This window comes from Oxyura jamaicensis, chromosome 10 (genome assembly GCF_011077185.1).
Source record: "Oxyura jamaicensis isolate SHBP4307 breed ruddy duck chromosome 10, BPBGC_Ojam_1.0, whole genome shotgun sequence".
NCBI lineage: Eukaryota > Metazoa > Chordata > Aves > Anseriformes > Anatidae > Oxyura > Oxyura jamaicensis.
In genome coordinates this window covers 5,063,979-5,078,532 of record NC_048902.1, presented here as the reverse complement: position 1 = coordinate 5,078,532, position 14,554 = coordinate 5,063,979, and the positions used below count along the sequence as shown (strand labels likewise).

The window sequence follows — 14,554 nt, the reverse complement described above, 5'->3', positions numbered from 1 at the left end:
GAGGATGGAGGTGAGGCGAGGATGGAGGTGAGGCGAAGGTTAAGATGAAGGTGAGGATGGAGGTGAGGGAAGGATGGAGGTGAGGTGAGGATGGAGGTGAGGGAAGGATGGAGGTGAGGTGAGGATGAAGGTGAAGTGAGGATGAAGGTGAAGTGAGGGGAAGGTGAGGATGAGGTGAAGGTGAGGTGAGGGAAGGGTGAGGGTGAGGTGAGGATGAAGGTGAGGTGAGGATGGAGGTGAGGTGAGGTGAGGGTGAAGGTGAGGTGAGGATGAAGGTGAGGATGGAGGTGAGGGTGGAGACTTAGGTGAGGATGGAGGTGAGGTGAGGATGGAGGTGAAGTGAGGATGGAGGTGAAGGGAAGATGAAGGTGAGGTGAGGGTGAAGGTGAAGATGAGGATGAAGGTGAGGGTGAGGTGAGGCATGGCATGGAGGCGGCTGGCTGTAGCAGTGGGAGCAGCACCTCCAACCAAGCCTCCTTCAGGAAAAAGCGCAGTGTGAGGTAGCTGGAGTGCAGCTCCCCACTCCAGCAAGACCCCTAAGTGATGGGGTTTTGAAGTCACCTATAAAAAGCCTACTGAGCCCACAGGAAAGAGAGGACAAACCTCCCCTCCTGACATTTTTCTCACACATAAGGAAAACTGAAGTGTATTTGAAAACCAGATAGGAATCAAATGTTTTTTATGGGGCTACGCACCTTCTGGGTACTTCACCAAAAATCGCTGAAAACATAACTGTGTAATGGCCTCATGTGTGACAGTTATTACAACTTTAATCTGTTCTTTGCCCTCCTCCTCCAGTTCTGCATTAAGAGCTGCACAAGATCCTCTTTTGACAAGTGCTTTTGGAATTCATTCAAAATATGATCAGAGAGACCCATCTCAGTGCAGACATGCCTGAAGTGAAGGGCAGAAGGCTGGCCTGTTGATCAACAGCAGCTGAAAATATTTTGACTAGAAATAGCTGGTGACTGTGCTTTGGCTGGAAGCTTCAAGGTATCCTTAATACACGTATGAAACGCTGTCAATCTAGAGTAATACGGAAAACCTACTAAAACAGGTCAAACTTTTTCTAAGCTGTTCTGTAGGAGTTGTAATGTTTATGTGAAGAAATAGTAGCTGAGTGTTTTAATGCAGAAAGTTATGTTACTTCCTCCAAAACTATTAGTGACCATGGTAAGATAAAGGTCCTCTAATACCAGCTGGGATATTTTGGCTGTTCCAGCACTGCTTAAGTATGTAGATATTCTGCAAATTGCAGATATGAGCAAATCCACGCTGAAGTGACAACTTTCATTAAGATGCTGTAATATAATATGTAATAAATATGAATTGTAATACTTATGCAGAGCAGATGTCCCAAGCAGGCACCATCAGCTAGGAAAAATACTGTGAACATTGTCACCTTGATTATTTTTAATGTAATATATACCTGAAGAGTACAGCAGGCAAGAGTACAGAGAAGGTAAATATATTACTTGTAAACACATCAGATTTGAATTGGAAACATATGATAAGAATTGTATTACTGTAGTCAGTGATATGGACAGCTTTGCATTTTCAGTGTAGAAATGAGATGCATATACATGTCCTGAAATTGTGTTTAATTAAATATTTAATTTATATTTAATTAAAAATTCAAATGCCAGCTCAATGGCTGCCTGCACATCTGCAACACACGAGATTCTACTCATGGGTTTCTTTGTCTTTTGAGAGATCAAGCACTAAAAGCAATGAGGGATGGTTAACTTGAAATGGTTAGGAAGGTTAAAGAGGAGGAATTAATTTTTGTCTTTAAACAATGCTAGTACTATACTATCTTCTGTAGACAGAACATGAAAACCATTTGAAAAGCTACAGAGATAATTTTTTGCCTTAAAATAAAAAAACTATAAAACCAACACATTGTTTTCTCCTGCTGTGCATCCAGTCATCATTTCACCAAAAAAACGCTGCCCACACAAGTTATGAGAGAATGAGTGTGGGCTGGATTTTACTCTCACCATCATTAGCAGAATGTTAGCTACATTATAATTGAAATAGTCATTTACACTTGTGCAATCCTATTGAGAAAAACATTTACACCTTGAAATGCTAGGAAATGCTTACTAAAAGGATGAGACTGTATTGTTTTGAATATCACAATTCAACGGTATTGTTATACCTTTCAGAAAAATATATATCATTATCTCATATTGAAACTTTGGAAATAAAAATGGTAGAATTTTTTAGAAAAGAGAATTTAAGTATAAAAGGGAAGCAAAGTTTATTTGAAAGCTGATAAAACAGGCAGAAGCAGGTAAGCTTTGAGAGTCCAAACATTGCTTTTCCCATTTTTATAGTGGCAGATTTGGGACATAAATTTATTTTAAGCATCTATATACAAAGGTGTTAAGAAATGTGCCAACAATGCTTTGCATAAAGACCTAAAATGGAACCTGGCTGCATATTTGGATCTTTATTCAACATCTTTAAGTCTGGTTAGTGATTCCTACCCTTAATGCAATAGGACTTTCTAATTCTTTTTAAATTAGCAAAATAATTACTTCTATTTCAGATTTAGCGCTACAGTTTTCAATGATTATACTGTTTATCTGGTACCAACAAATTAACTTTTGTACAGTTTATATATCGTCAATAGTTTTTGATGTATGTTGCAGAGAAAGAACGTAATAAATAAATGTTATCCTCTAGCTTTAATTGCAATTATTTCTGATTCTCTCATACCTGTTCCTTCTTAGTGCTACTCCATTATATATCTCCTTTAAGAACATTGTATTTTAAGCACGTATCTTTTATATAGCTGAAAAAGTAAAACAGTCCTGCCTTTCTTGCCTTTCAGATGGAGAGCCTATTTTTAACAGGAGTCAGTCAGCTGCTTCTAGATTAGGGTAAGCATCCAGATATCCCACTGTTACCTCTGAGGCCTGTGTGGACCCATTAGCTGAGTTAAGGCAACAATTTATGCAGCAGATATCCCTGCAACAGAGGCAGTCTGGTCATATTTGCTGTTGTCTTTGCAAACTCATTCTGTCTGATGAGATACACTCTCCTTCACTATAGGAAGATGAAAGCTGCTTACATTTTTTTGAACCTAGCATACATTCAAAACACAATTCAAGTCCAATTTAATTACTTCAGGTTAACATAGTTGATTCATAGCATGTTTGTTGTTTTTTGTTTGTTTGTTTGTTTTTTCAAACGAAACCACACAGAGCCATAATAATTTCTTAATTCTATTTGCTTAGGTAACTTAACTGCAGGCTTTACCTTAGAATAAACTCTATAATACATCTATTACTTGCAATCCTCAATGCCCATTTTTCTTCTGAAGCTGGTCCCTGCTATGACCTTCCAATGCACTTCTTGGCTCTGGAAGAACAGGCTGCTCTTTCAGTTACGAGTTACAATATTAGTATGACTGGTACACTTGAATAGATGTGTGGTTGCCCCAAATTCCATTCAATACGATGTTTATACTAGCACGGTGATGTGGATAGGAGATAGATAGACAGGCCCCGAGAAGGTTGAGATTAATGCTAGTATGTGCTATCGAATTTTGGCCCATGTGTTGGTGTGTATAGGTGGGGAGTGGGCTGTTGTTAACAGTGGGAGACAGACTGGCTGCAACTTAGAGCATGCCACTGAGACAGATGTCCATTGGCAGCTCCTATCAGCTGCAGAGCACTAAGAATAAGAGAGTGTGATACCTAATGCTATCTTCATTCTAAGCTTCATCTATCATTTTTTTCAATCTTAATATTGTTAGAATATATATGAGATTTCAGATAGTGCAAAGCAAGATTTTACAGTATTATCTACTTCTGCTGATTTTATATGTGATTTAAGTAAGCTCATCACTTATCTTCCTTTGCTTTATCATTAGCGCATCACACATCCCTTTAGTGCCAGTTGTCACTAGCTGCTATCCTTTCCAAACTCTCACCTGCGTCACTCAGTCTTGACTAAACTCACTGGAGGTAGAGAAATTAAGGTCTGACTCAAAAGACTCTCTGGAGACATTACAAAAATGCACTTTTGAAAGTTTAGGGTACACTTGATTATATTTTTTTTCAGATAATGTATTTTTTTTCTGCAATAATGTGAGGAGGAAAAAAATATATCTTTCACTGGTATAGCTGTGCTGGCAAACAAGAAAAAATACTCATTTTTACTGATTTAGCTTATTTTTTCAGCAAACATGCATAAGCCATTTCAGCAAACCTGCATATACACTGTCTGGCAAAAATAAATAGATAAATATCTTACAAGAATAAACGGCATTGCCATTGGTAATATAATGGCCACATCAGCAACTTCTGAGGGTAGATTAGGTCTTAATGATAAATTTTAACCTCTCGGGTACATTCATTTTTTAGTCTGTCAAAACTGTTTTAGAGCTAAAGCAGACATCAGATAAACTTGTTGCTGTTTTATGGCATATTAACTAGAATATGCTATGCTCCTGTTGCATTTCATATGATTTGAGAACTTCTTATTACACAGTTTAATTGGTAAAGTGTCACTGTGAAATTCCAGAGACTGATACAACACTGACATTAAAACATGACAGTAGATTACTAATCTCCTGTTTACTAATAGAATTCTTTTGCATTATGAATTTTTTAATAATAGTGTATTCTGTTATTTTTTACAGTTAGTCAATTATAATCATAATATTAATGAAGATTACTTAAAACTAGCAGCATTAGTGCAGATACTTCAGTAAAAACAGCCTCAGAAACAGACTTTCTTGCCATTTCAACGTCATGTGTAAGCTTCACACGTCCCATTTTTCTTTCCAGGAAAACAGATAAAAGAATCATACTTGTTAAAGGCAAAAGGGTTCCTTAGAATCTACTTGTATGTCAGATAAGGTGCTGCAGCAGTTATTTTGTTCCTCCTCAAAAGTAAGAAAACAATGTTTGTGTGTTTCTATGTTTCTAATTTATGCATTTACAATACGTAAGTCTGTGACCTTTTTTTTTTTTTTTTTTTCCTGTGAGCTACTAGAGCATTTCTGTACCCTTTTTTGATGTATTTATTATACAGAATGCAAAGCCTTTTTTGGTCTGTTACTGTTTCTTCCATAGTAACTGCATGTTACATGAAGGGCTATAAAGATACGTGCAGTATCACTGTAGAAACAAAACAAAAAAATACTGATCTTTCCCCTCACTTTTTACTGCTCAATTATCATCTACAATAGGGGAAGTTTTCAGATTTCTCTGAAGTGTCTTTATGACAGGCTAGCTTGACTGATGACAGTAAAATATGTGTCTACATGGATACGGTAATAAACTGACACAGTCATTTAGAATTAACTTACATTTTCTGAAAGAGTTTATCCTGGTCATTCATTTGATCTGCCAAAATAAAAATAGGTAAATAACTTTGTTTGGAAGATAGAATGTTGACTGTGTTTTCTCAGAAGAATATCCTCACAGAAAAAAAATAGTTTTATGTAACTGTGTCTTATCTATAATAAAGGATTATCTAGAGTAAGCTATTGACATTTTTAGAAGAAACTTGCAAACAAGCAGATATCCCCATTTCACCATAGACAGGATTATTTAGTAATGGATTCCTGTATGAACAGTGTTAGTGCTGTTCTGCAGGCTCTGATGTGTAGCTTCTTTATACTATTGCTATCAGATTTCAGGTTACTGCAAAAGTAAGAATGCTATTAAAGCCAAGAATTCTGGCTAGAACGAAGTGGACCTGTACTGCTACACCCTACATTACTTTTACATTTACCCATTTTTTGCAAACTTGTAATTCTAAGATTTTACTTAGGAAAAAAGAAAAAAAAAAAAAAGAAAAACACCTTAAGTCAAGATTATCCAAATATCACATTATGCCTGACAAACATGACCCTGTCACAGGATAAAATAAGCTTAATGTAGAAAAAGATAAGCATATGCATGAATTCCATTAGTGCTCTCTGATACAGATTATTCATGTAGAAAACTACTGGAGGGAAGAAATCACCAAGCACACAATTTCAATGTGAGATGCAACAGAAAAAGAAGCATAAGTAACATCACTTCCCATAAAAGATTCTAAGAAATATGTTACCATCTGCAACACATCACAACTTCAGTACAGAAAGATCTAATTAATTAGTCTTGCTAACTGCATATTGTTAGAACTGAGAGAGTATGTAACTCTGAGGTGAGGTGTGACCAGACCTTGCTATCATTCTGGGATGTAGTTGCTAATAGCTTTCATTTTTAGATGATATGCCTGATGGGGAAGCCTCAGAGCACACGGTGCTTAAAATTGAAGAGAAAATTTTGAAAAACAGGCAATAATGACGATTTCCTGGTGTGGAATTCTGAAAAACAAAAATGTAAAATATTGGGAAACTGAGAAGAAGTTGTATTTCTGAACTATTGTGGTAGATGTTATAGAACCTCTGTGAAAAACTTGGGAATGAGGACTGATTTGTAAGACTCTGCCCAATTGTCTATAAATAGTACCTCTCTACATTTCCTTTACATCTTCAAATTTGAATAGTGAGTTCTGTGCGTGCTAGCTGTACACATCAGGATAAATAAATCAAAATGAGAGAGAGAAGTACTAAAATTTAAGGAGCTTCTTGTGCCAAAAATATATGCATGCCACATTTTGTAAAGTAATAATAATTTAGACCCTTATTTAGTTTCATTAATATCTTTGATTAAATCCTAATGGAAATGTTTCCACATCCATGAAACTGTAAAGCCTGAAGGCCAGCTGAGTGTTACAGGAATACATAGAAATCATTCAGAATGCTAGTTGAAGGCTGTTTTATATGTGTAGTTGTATATTTGTGCACTTAACTACACATATGAAACCCATTTTTCACTTTGTGGAAAGAAGCCATTCTCATTACAATCTGTATGACTTTTACACTATACTATTTTAATCAGATTACCACTACAATGAGAATTAATGTAATAGGATTTACTATAATTAGAGGCAAATATACAGTAATCTACAATGAAAGGAACACAAAACGGTTAGTGGAGATCAATAGAGGAATATTGTTTATGCTGGTAATATAATGGTTTTTCAACCACGTTAAGCCTGATTTTAAGCAGATTTTTTTTGACAAACTTTACTCAAACGATTTCAACCCAGAAGGGTTAGTAATAGTCAAGTATTACTTTTGTCTGAGACAGAGAGTAGTGGAACTAAATAAAAACAGATAGAACCTAAAGGACTACAAGCTACTCATTTCATTGTCCAACCTGAAGAAAATACAAAAATAAATAAAAGTTAAAAAGAGAGTATGAAAGATAAAATAGTGATAAACAAGGCTTTTAAAACATAGATTAATGATTCAGACTTTAAATTACAGTTTTAAACCTGTAAGACTTCAATATTTATCAATGTTAATATATACCAAATGTTCCTGTAATTCCCACGTAAGAAAACCTACGTGAAGTTTTGGTAAAGATTGCAGATCTTCCCAAGTGATTATACTGTCATTATATTCCTGTCTGTTGTAAAATCCTGATAGATCAGAAACCTTAAGATACCCATAGTAAGCCTAGCAAGTGGGAATTAAGAATTGAAAAGGTGGTGAAAGATAAACCAACTAACAGAATCTTGATGCTGTGGGGAACTTTTTTGTGTCTGGGACAACACCTAATGAAAGAACCATCTTGACCACAGGCTGAAGGATTGGTTCCTAAGACTTGTGATAGTTCGTTTATACCAGCACAGTGATGCATATAGCAGATAGATGGACAGACCCCGACAAGGTGGACATTAATGCCAATATGTGATCAAATCTTGGCCCATGCCTTGGATTTATAGGTGGGGAGTTGGCTGTTGAGAGACAGACTGGCTGCAACTTAGAGCATGCTGCTGTGACAGTTGCGCTTTGGGAGCTCCCATCAGCTGCAGAGTAGCTAAGAACAAAGGAGTGTAATGCTTTCATCAGTAATTAGCTCATACCATAGCCTAGTCTCCCTATGGGAGACATTGGGTTATATTCAAAATAAAGTAGTGGGTTTGTATCTTCAAAATTTTTGAAAATCAAATAGGACTTTTTTGTAGAGCAAAAATTATTCATCCTGTTATGAATTTGCAAGATTTGATATTTTAGTTACTGCATTTTTAATTTTAAGAACACATCAGAGGTAGCATTAGTAACATTCCAGGGAGATAAAGCCCTCCCGTTAAGTGTGTGTGTATAAATATAAATATCAGCTTCAAGAAACCCTTGAGCCAAAGTTTAAAAAATGCTTCCATTTTTGAGAGTGTAGCTTCAGAGAATATATTATATGGGTGGGTATCCCACGTTCTTGTTCATCTTTGAAAATATTGGTCTAAATAAATATAATATTTTTTTCAATAAAACAATGTGATAAAGATTTTAAATATGCCATTTAATAATTAACAACTGGATTGCATTATTTCAGGGATGTGGGGCTAAGTACATAAAATACTTTTACTTTATAATTTCCTTCAAGATCATCTAATACAAAATAAGGAATGGATCTGTTCATTACAGACACAGATATCTTTGGATATTGTATATATTTTTTCTAATTCTACTTTGGCTACATACGGGATTTTAAATCCTATCTTTTTTCACTAACTGGTGTCAAAACTTTTCCAGCATCCAATAAGTTGTTTATAAATGATGAAAATTCATGTGCAGATCAACAATCTTGCTACAAACTTGATTTTTGTAACAAATAAGCAATTTCCTGTCCTCTTCTTCAGAGAAGACACAATCAATTCTATCTTCTCTTCTACACTGCAGTTATTGCTACTTTTGGCATAGCTGATCTGGCTCCAAACTTGCTGTGAGTAGACCAATTCTTTTTTAATTGCCCCAGTATAAAAATAAAATTGCCGTTATGGCACTCCTGATGTTACACTATGAAATTGCATAACGCCTTACATCCTGGAAAAAACGCACTAATAGCACAGGGGAGAGAGGGGAAAATCAAGCAACTTACTATTACTGCCTTAACACAGAGAACAAAGGTGTTTGTTTGTTGCTGTTCTTTTGTTGGTTTCTGTTATTTTTTTTGTTGTTCTTGTTTGTTTTTAAGCAAAAAAATAAGGTAAAGTAAATAATGCACTACGAAGATTTTGTCTGAAAAGGCGAATAGACTTAAACTACCTTTTGCTGTTATTGCAGTTTATTTGGCAATTTTTCTGATCAGTTCAGCTTCTCTCTTTCTTTCTTTCTTTTTTTTTTAAACATTAGAATAGCTGAAATGTTTACAATACTGTTGCACAAGATTCTATTCCTCTACCTTAAAATCGGTCATTGCATTACTACTCTTTAATATCCAAATATTTCTACTTTCTAACATGCTCCAAAAATGAATCAGCAAAATATATTAAGTTATACTTTAATACTCTGTCCTTGAACTCTGAACAAAGAACTCTCTTGTTGTTCTTTGCTTACCTCTTATTACTTACCAATTTTACTTGGAGCATCCAAAGAATAAGCAACTGACCCCTCTTAGGGTCAGTTGTACTCAGCTGGCACAAAATAACAAGGCCCCACTGAACTCATCATTTTACACTATGTCTGGCAGAATTGTTTAGTCAATGCATTTTGGTGAATGTTGGAAGCAGTGTTTATAGTGAGTGTTTTCCTGGAGCTGACCTGGATAGTATCTGTCCCAAGGTCTATCAAGCTGTGATCTGAGCTGCTACAATGCCAACATATATTCTGTAACAGTTACAGTGCAAATACTCTTCTCAGTATAACCTATAACCTCTTTCATGATACAATACTAGGTTTGAGAGCTCACTTGCTATCCTGCCAACCAAGCAATTTACCCACCATGTGCATGTAAAGAGCATGCAAAAAGTAGTGAAACTATGGATGGTTCTTACTCAGCACTGTGTTTTGGGGAGCTGTTCATTGGCTCTCCAATCTTTGGAGCAACAAGACAGAATGCAACAAATAATTAAAATAAAGTTCTTTATTATTATTATTATGTTATTTTTAGATAAATAAACCTTCTTTCAATCCTGTAAAAAATCCTCTATAATACTGAAAGGACAAATTTTGGAGATTAACTAGCAGACCCATAGTAGAGATCTGTTCTGGCATCCTATATATCCCTGCAAATCTGTTCATTTTATTGCAGTAGTGCAAACTTCCTTAGAACCATCTGTACCACTACCGAGTTTTGAAAAGCAGAACACAAAAAGAAGACTCAATGAATAACGAACAAGGGCATTCACAAACCCACTGCACTGATCTGTATGCCCGCTGTCCAAGCTGCTCTAGAGCATACACACTGTTGTCACTCTCAAGTGGGAGATAAAAGTGCTACAGAAGCTCAGCACATTTTGCTGAAGAAAGTCAGCTGACTCACGAGTCCAGTGGGATATTCTTCCCCCAGAGTTTTGCCTGGAACTTAGTGACAAAGAAATAGAATGAATAAAGCATTGACCAAACACCAGAAAAAAAAAAATAGCAGTGAATATTCAAATGGGAATAATTAAATCAAGCTTCATGTCTGCTCATGTAGCCAAAAGTAATGATGTTTCCAGTACTGTAAGTGACCTCGCTGTAGCTGAGAATACCGTTTTGCAGCATTGACAGGTTCAAAGTGTATCAGAGTACACTGACACTTAAAGAAGGTGCATGGATTCCTGAAGAAGACAGAGAATATAGTGTTTTTAGGAACAAAACCAAAACACCAACACTTGCAAGTAGACGCTGCAAAACACATCCGGTCTGGCAATCTGTGCACATCACTGTGAGAGCATCAGTAAATCACAAGCATTGCAACAGTTTGCCAGGAGGGTTCCTGTGAACCTGAAGCTGAAGATTAAGGTGGGTTACATTGTATTAGATTCACTGTGTGAGGAAAAAAGTTATGTATAAAAATCCTGATACTATTCAGTTTGTAAGGAATTTTATTCTTTAGATTAATTTAAAATCAGGATAATACCAATGTAATTTCTTAGTTTCTCTTCCTCCTATTTGGTGTAGAAATCTGACATCTCAGGACAAATCTGATGCTCCAGCATCTTAGCTTCTTCATGATGAATTATATTACAAATATGACCAAATTCAAGGTCATAGCTAAGAATCCAAGTGAATATGATTAAATTAGATATAATGCAGAGAATCTCATTCCCTTTTCTGTCATCTCCAAATTTGTATCAGCCTCATTGAAGGAGTATCGTGGTGAATAACACCAAATTCAAGACTGATGAATTTCTTGGCTCTAAGTTATAATTGAACCTTCATGAAATTTTAAGATTTAATTTTAATTTTCTTTGCCATAGGTCTTTTACAGCACAAAGAATTTCAGTTGAGAGGCATTGCTTTCCTCTTTACACATGCATTGTCATACTACTGTACAAATAACATTTATCTGTTAATACATCTAACATGCTCCAAAGACAGACATTTCTGCTCTGGTATATAACATTGCTTAAAAATGTATCCACTTCTTTTCCTTCTGATCTACAGTACATATACTTACCACCTTTTGTCTCAGTCTCTGTTTCTCTGAATCTCATTAGCAAGCTTTATTCTAGCAAACAGCTATTTGCCCTTTGAACTCAATTGGCCTTCACTAGATGAAACAAGAAGGCAGTATTTTCTATTATCATATGAGAAGATGAACTCACATATTAGTTCTTTGCATATTTTCTGGCTAACGTGAAATTGAAGATATGGAAATTGCCTATGTAAAATCTCTGTAGATGTCCTCATAACTTCTTCTGCAGGCCCAACATTAAAATATCCTGAAACATTTTCAGAGTTTGTTGCTGCTTTTGATGTGCTTTTGTTTCAATGCTTTCCCCTTCAATATCGTAAGCTAAATCTTTGCAGTCCATTGGATGCATTCTAAGAACAGCTAAATTAATCTTTCATCACCTATGCAGAGTGACAACGCTGTCTCCCATTTGTTTAGTAGCAACCCTGAAGTTGTTCATAAATTGTGCTGTGCATTTGATTGCTTAGCTAACCACTAGAAAAGGCACACTCCCCCCTCCCCATATAGTATTCCTTCGTCCTATAACTTTATTTTATTTACCAGAGACTGCTAATTACTGTAGGATATATAATTATTTTATGCACCCGTGTCAACCCAGATAAAAGAGGAATTCTATCACCTGGTTTGCACATACCTATTTCCCATAGTCTTATGAATAAAGAAATGGAAACTGCTCATGTAATTGAGATTTGCTTATAGAAACAAGGTTTACAGGTGGTTTGTAAAGATATTTTTCCTCCTTTCACATTTGTTTGTAGAAGGAATACACATCTGCTCACCTGTGTTTCAGTAGTACTATTGGGAAAGTTATAAGGAAATTCACATAGAGAAACATTATTGAAGGGATGAACAACCCCAGGAAATTAGACAACTTGGAAATGAAATTTAAATGATCTTGTGCCTGCTGGCTGCATCTTATCTTTATTTTTCTGTCTGTACTAATAATGATAGCTTGTTTGCTTGTGTAGAGTAGAGGAAGTAAATGGGCTAAAGTCATGCTTAGAGTATGCTTCAAATGCTACAGAGTGAGATAGATGTCTGCCATCTACTTTGCCTTTGTCAGGTAACCATCGTGTCTGCCTGCTGTGTGTAACAACAGATAACTCTAAAAGGGCTGCCTATATTTGTACTTATCTGAATAGAGTGGGTTATTTGCAGACAGTAGTTATCATTACTTTGGGGAAGGCTGGAGAAAGGCAAGAGAAAGAGGCACCCATGATTGTTTAAGTATCCTTTAGGATTTCTTATGTCTTCCATGGGTTGATTAAAATACTATGTTCCTGATTGTGCCTTATCCTTTATCCCTTAAAGAAGGAGCATGCAGCAATAATTTGCAGCAAGATCTTTTATGTAAGCGTCCCCCTTGCATGGGTTTTACACAGAAGGGGAACATATGGTCCTGAAAGAGCATTAATACTCAGGTACAGCTGGTCTTTGAAGATTTTAAGTGATTCAGATAGGAAGAATGAGCAAATGCCTCCCAAGGGAGACTGGCTGTTCTGACACCGTTCTTTATCACAAGTGTTAACACTTACGGGGAGATGTCTATGGAGACCCAAGCATAGAATGGGGACTGTATTGCCAAAAGAAAAATAGACACATAAGAAAATAAGACAAAAATAAAACCGTTAACCTGGCCAGCAATAGAGAACTTAATCACAGTCTACCAGGCTGGCAGCAAAGAAAAGCAACCAAACTGATTAATACATGTATTGTTATTGGTTAATGCAACAACCCGACATTTCTCCATGACAGCAATGTCTCTATGCCAGGTTTTTATTATCCTGCGGCACTGGCACTATTAAAATTCCTATTACTCAGAGAGTTTACATTGATTTAAAAAGGAGTTCTGTTTGCTGGATATAAAAAGAGCTATCACTGAGAATTTAGTGTCAAACCTTAACTGAGGATCAACCCTATATTCTATTTAAAGAACTCATTAAGTTTTTTTAAAAAAATACTTTAAAAGAAGTTCTAAGGCACCAGATTTGTCTGAGGAACTGATCCCAAATAACTACGCTTAATTTTTATTTTGTCATACAGAAATATCACATGGCTCCAACCATACTTAGTTGAGCTTCATTACTGCATACTCTAGCATCCCAAACAGAATTGCCAGAAGTAGAGACTAAGCAGGGTCAATAACTGCTCTTGTACAGGGTAAAATTCCCCCAGCTATATGTTCCCAAGAGAGACTAGGTTGCAAAAGACATAGGGAATAAACCTGATGTAGAAAATATGAAATTTGTGAAAGAAATATCACGAGAGAAGGATTAGGAAACCTGGAAAATGTTGTGCTCTTGAATCGCGTATTCTGTGCCTACACTCTTTCAAGAGGTGACTTAAAGGACCAGGAGGAAGTCAATAAAAATATAAAAGATGGAATGAATTGCATAATCCAATCAGGGCCCTAAGAATAGGAGTCTTTTGAAGTCCCACTGAGATCAGTAGCAAATCCAAAACTTACTGTTAATACAAACAAGGAAGCTAAAACACAGAACCTGAAGTCAGGGTCCAGGTCTGGATACATAAAGTTTTATCTGGTAGGACTACTCTAGGTGAAAATTCATTTCAGAAATAACCCACAATCACGCCTATAGTTACAGCATCAATGAAATTGAAGCTGCTAATACAAAATGAACATACAAAACCAAATAAAACCATCATTTTTCTCTGAATTCTGCAGAAAAGGTGTATGTGGTTAAGGTGAAAATCTTGCCCTGGAACTGCCACATGGATAACATGTCCCTAACTAGAAGGATTAGAACTACTATGACATAAGAAATCCTAAGCTAATTTGGAAGCAGAACAGCTGAAGAAAGGCTGTTCAACAGAAGTTGGAATTAGAGCAAGAGGTTAAATTGCTTCAGATTCTTTCTGTCTGTGCTGATCTTGATGCCAGATGTGAAAGTCTGGGCAAGATAACCATCTTTCCAAACCAACAAATCTTTTGTAGGCCAGGAAGTTTAGAAGGCAAGATCACAGATACTGTATCTCTGAGTATAATTAGAAAATGATCCTTTTATACTTCTCATCTAAGATTACTGCAAGGAAAAGAAAATAAAAGAAATAAA

At 36.0% G+C, this 14,554-nt stretch overlaps 1 protein-coding gene across 9 annotated transcripts in view; it reads right to left on the bottom strand.

Moving 5' to 3' along the window:
- TJP1 (tight junction protein 1) overlaps positions 1–14,554 on the bottom strand; it is a 192,386-nt gene that overhangs the window by 163,376 nt on the left and 14,456 nt on the right. The gene's annotated exons all lie outside the window — the stretch shown is intronic.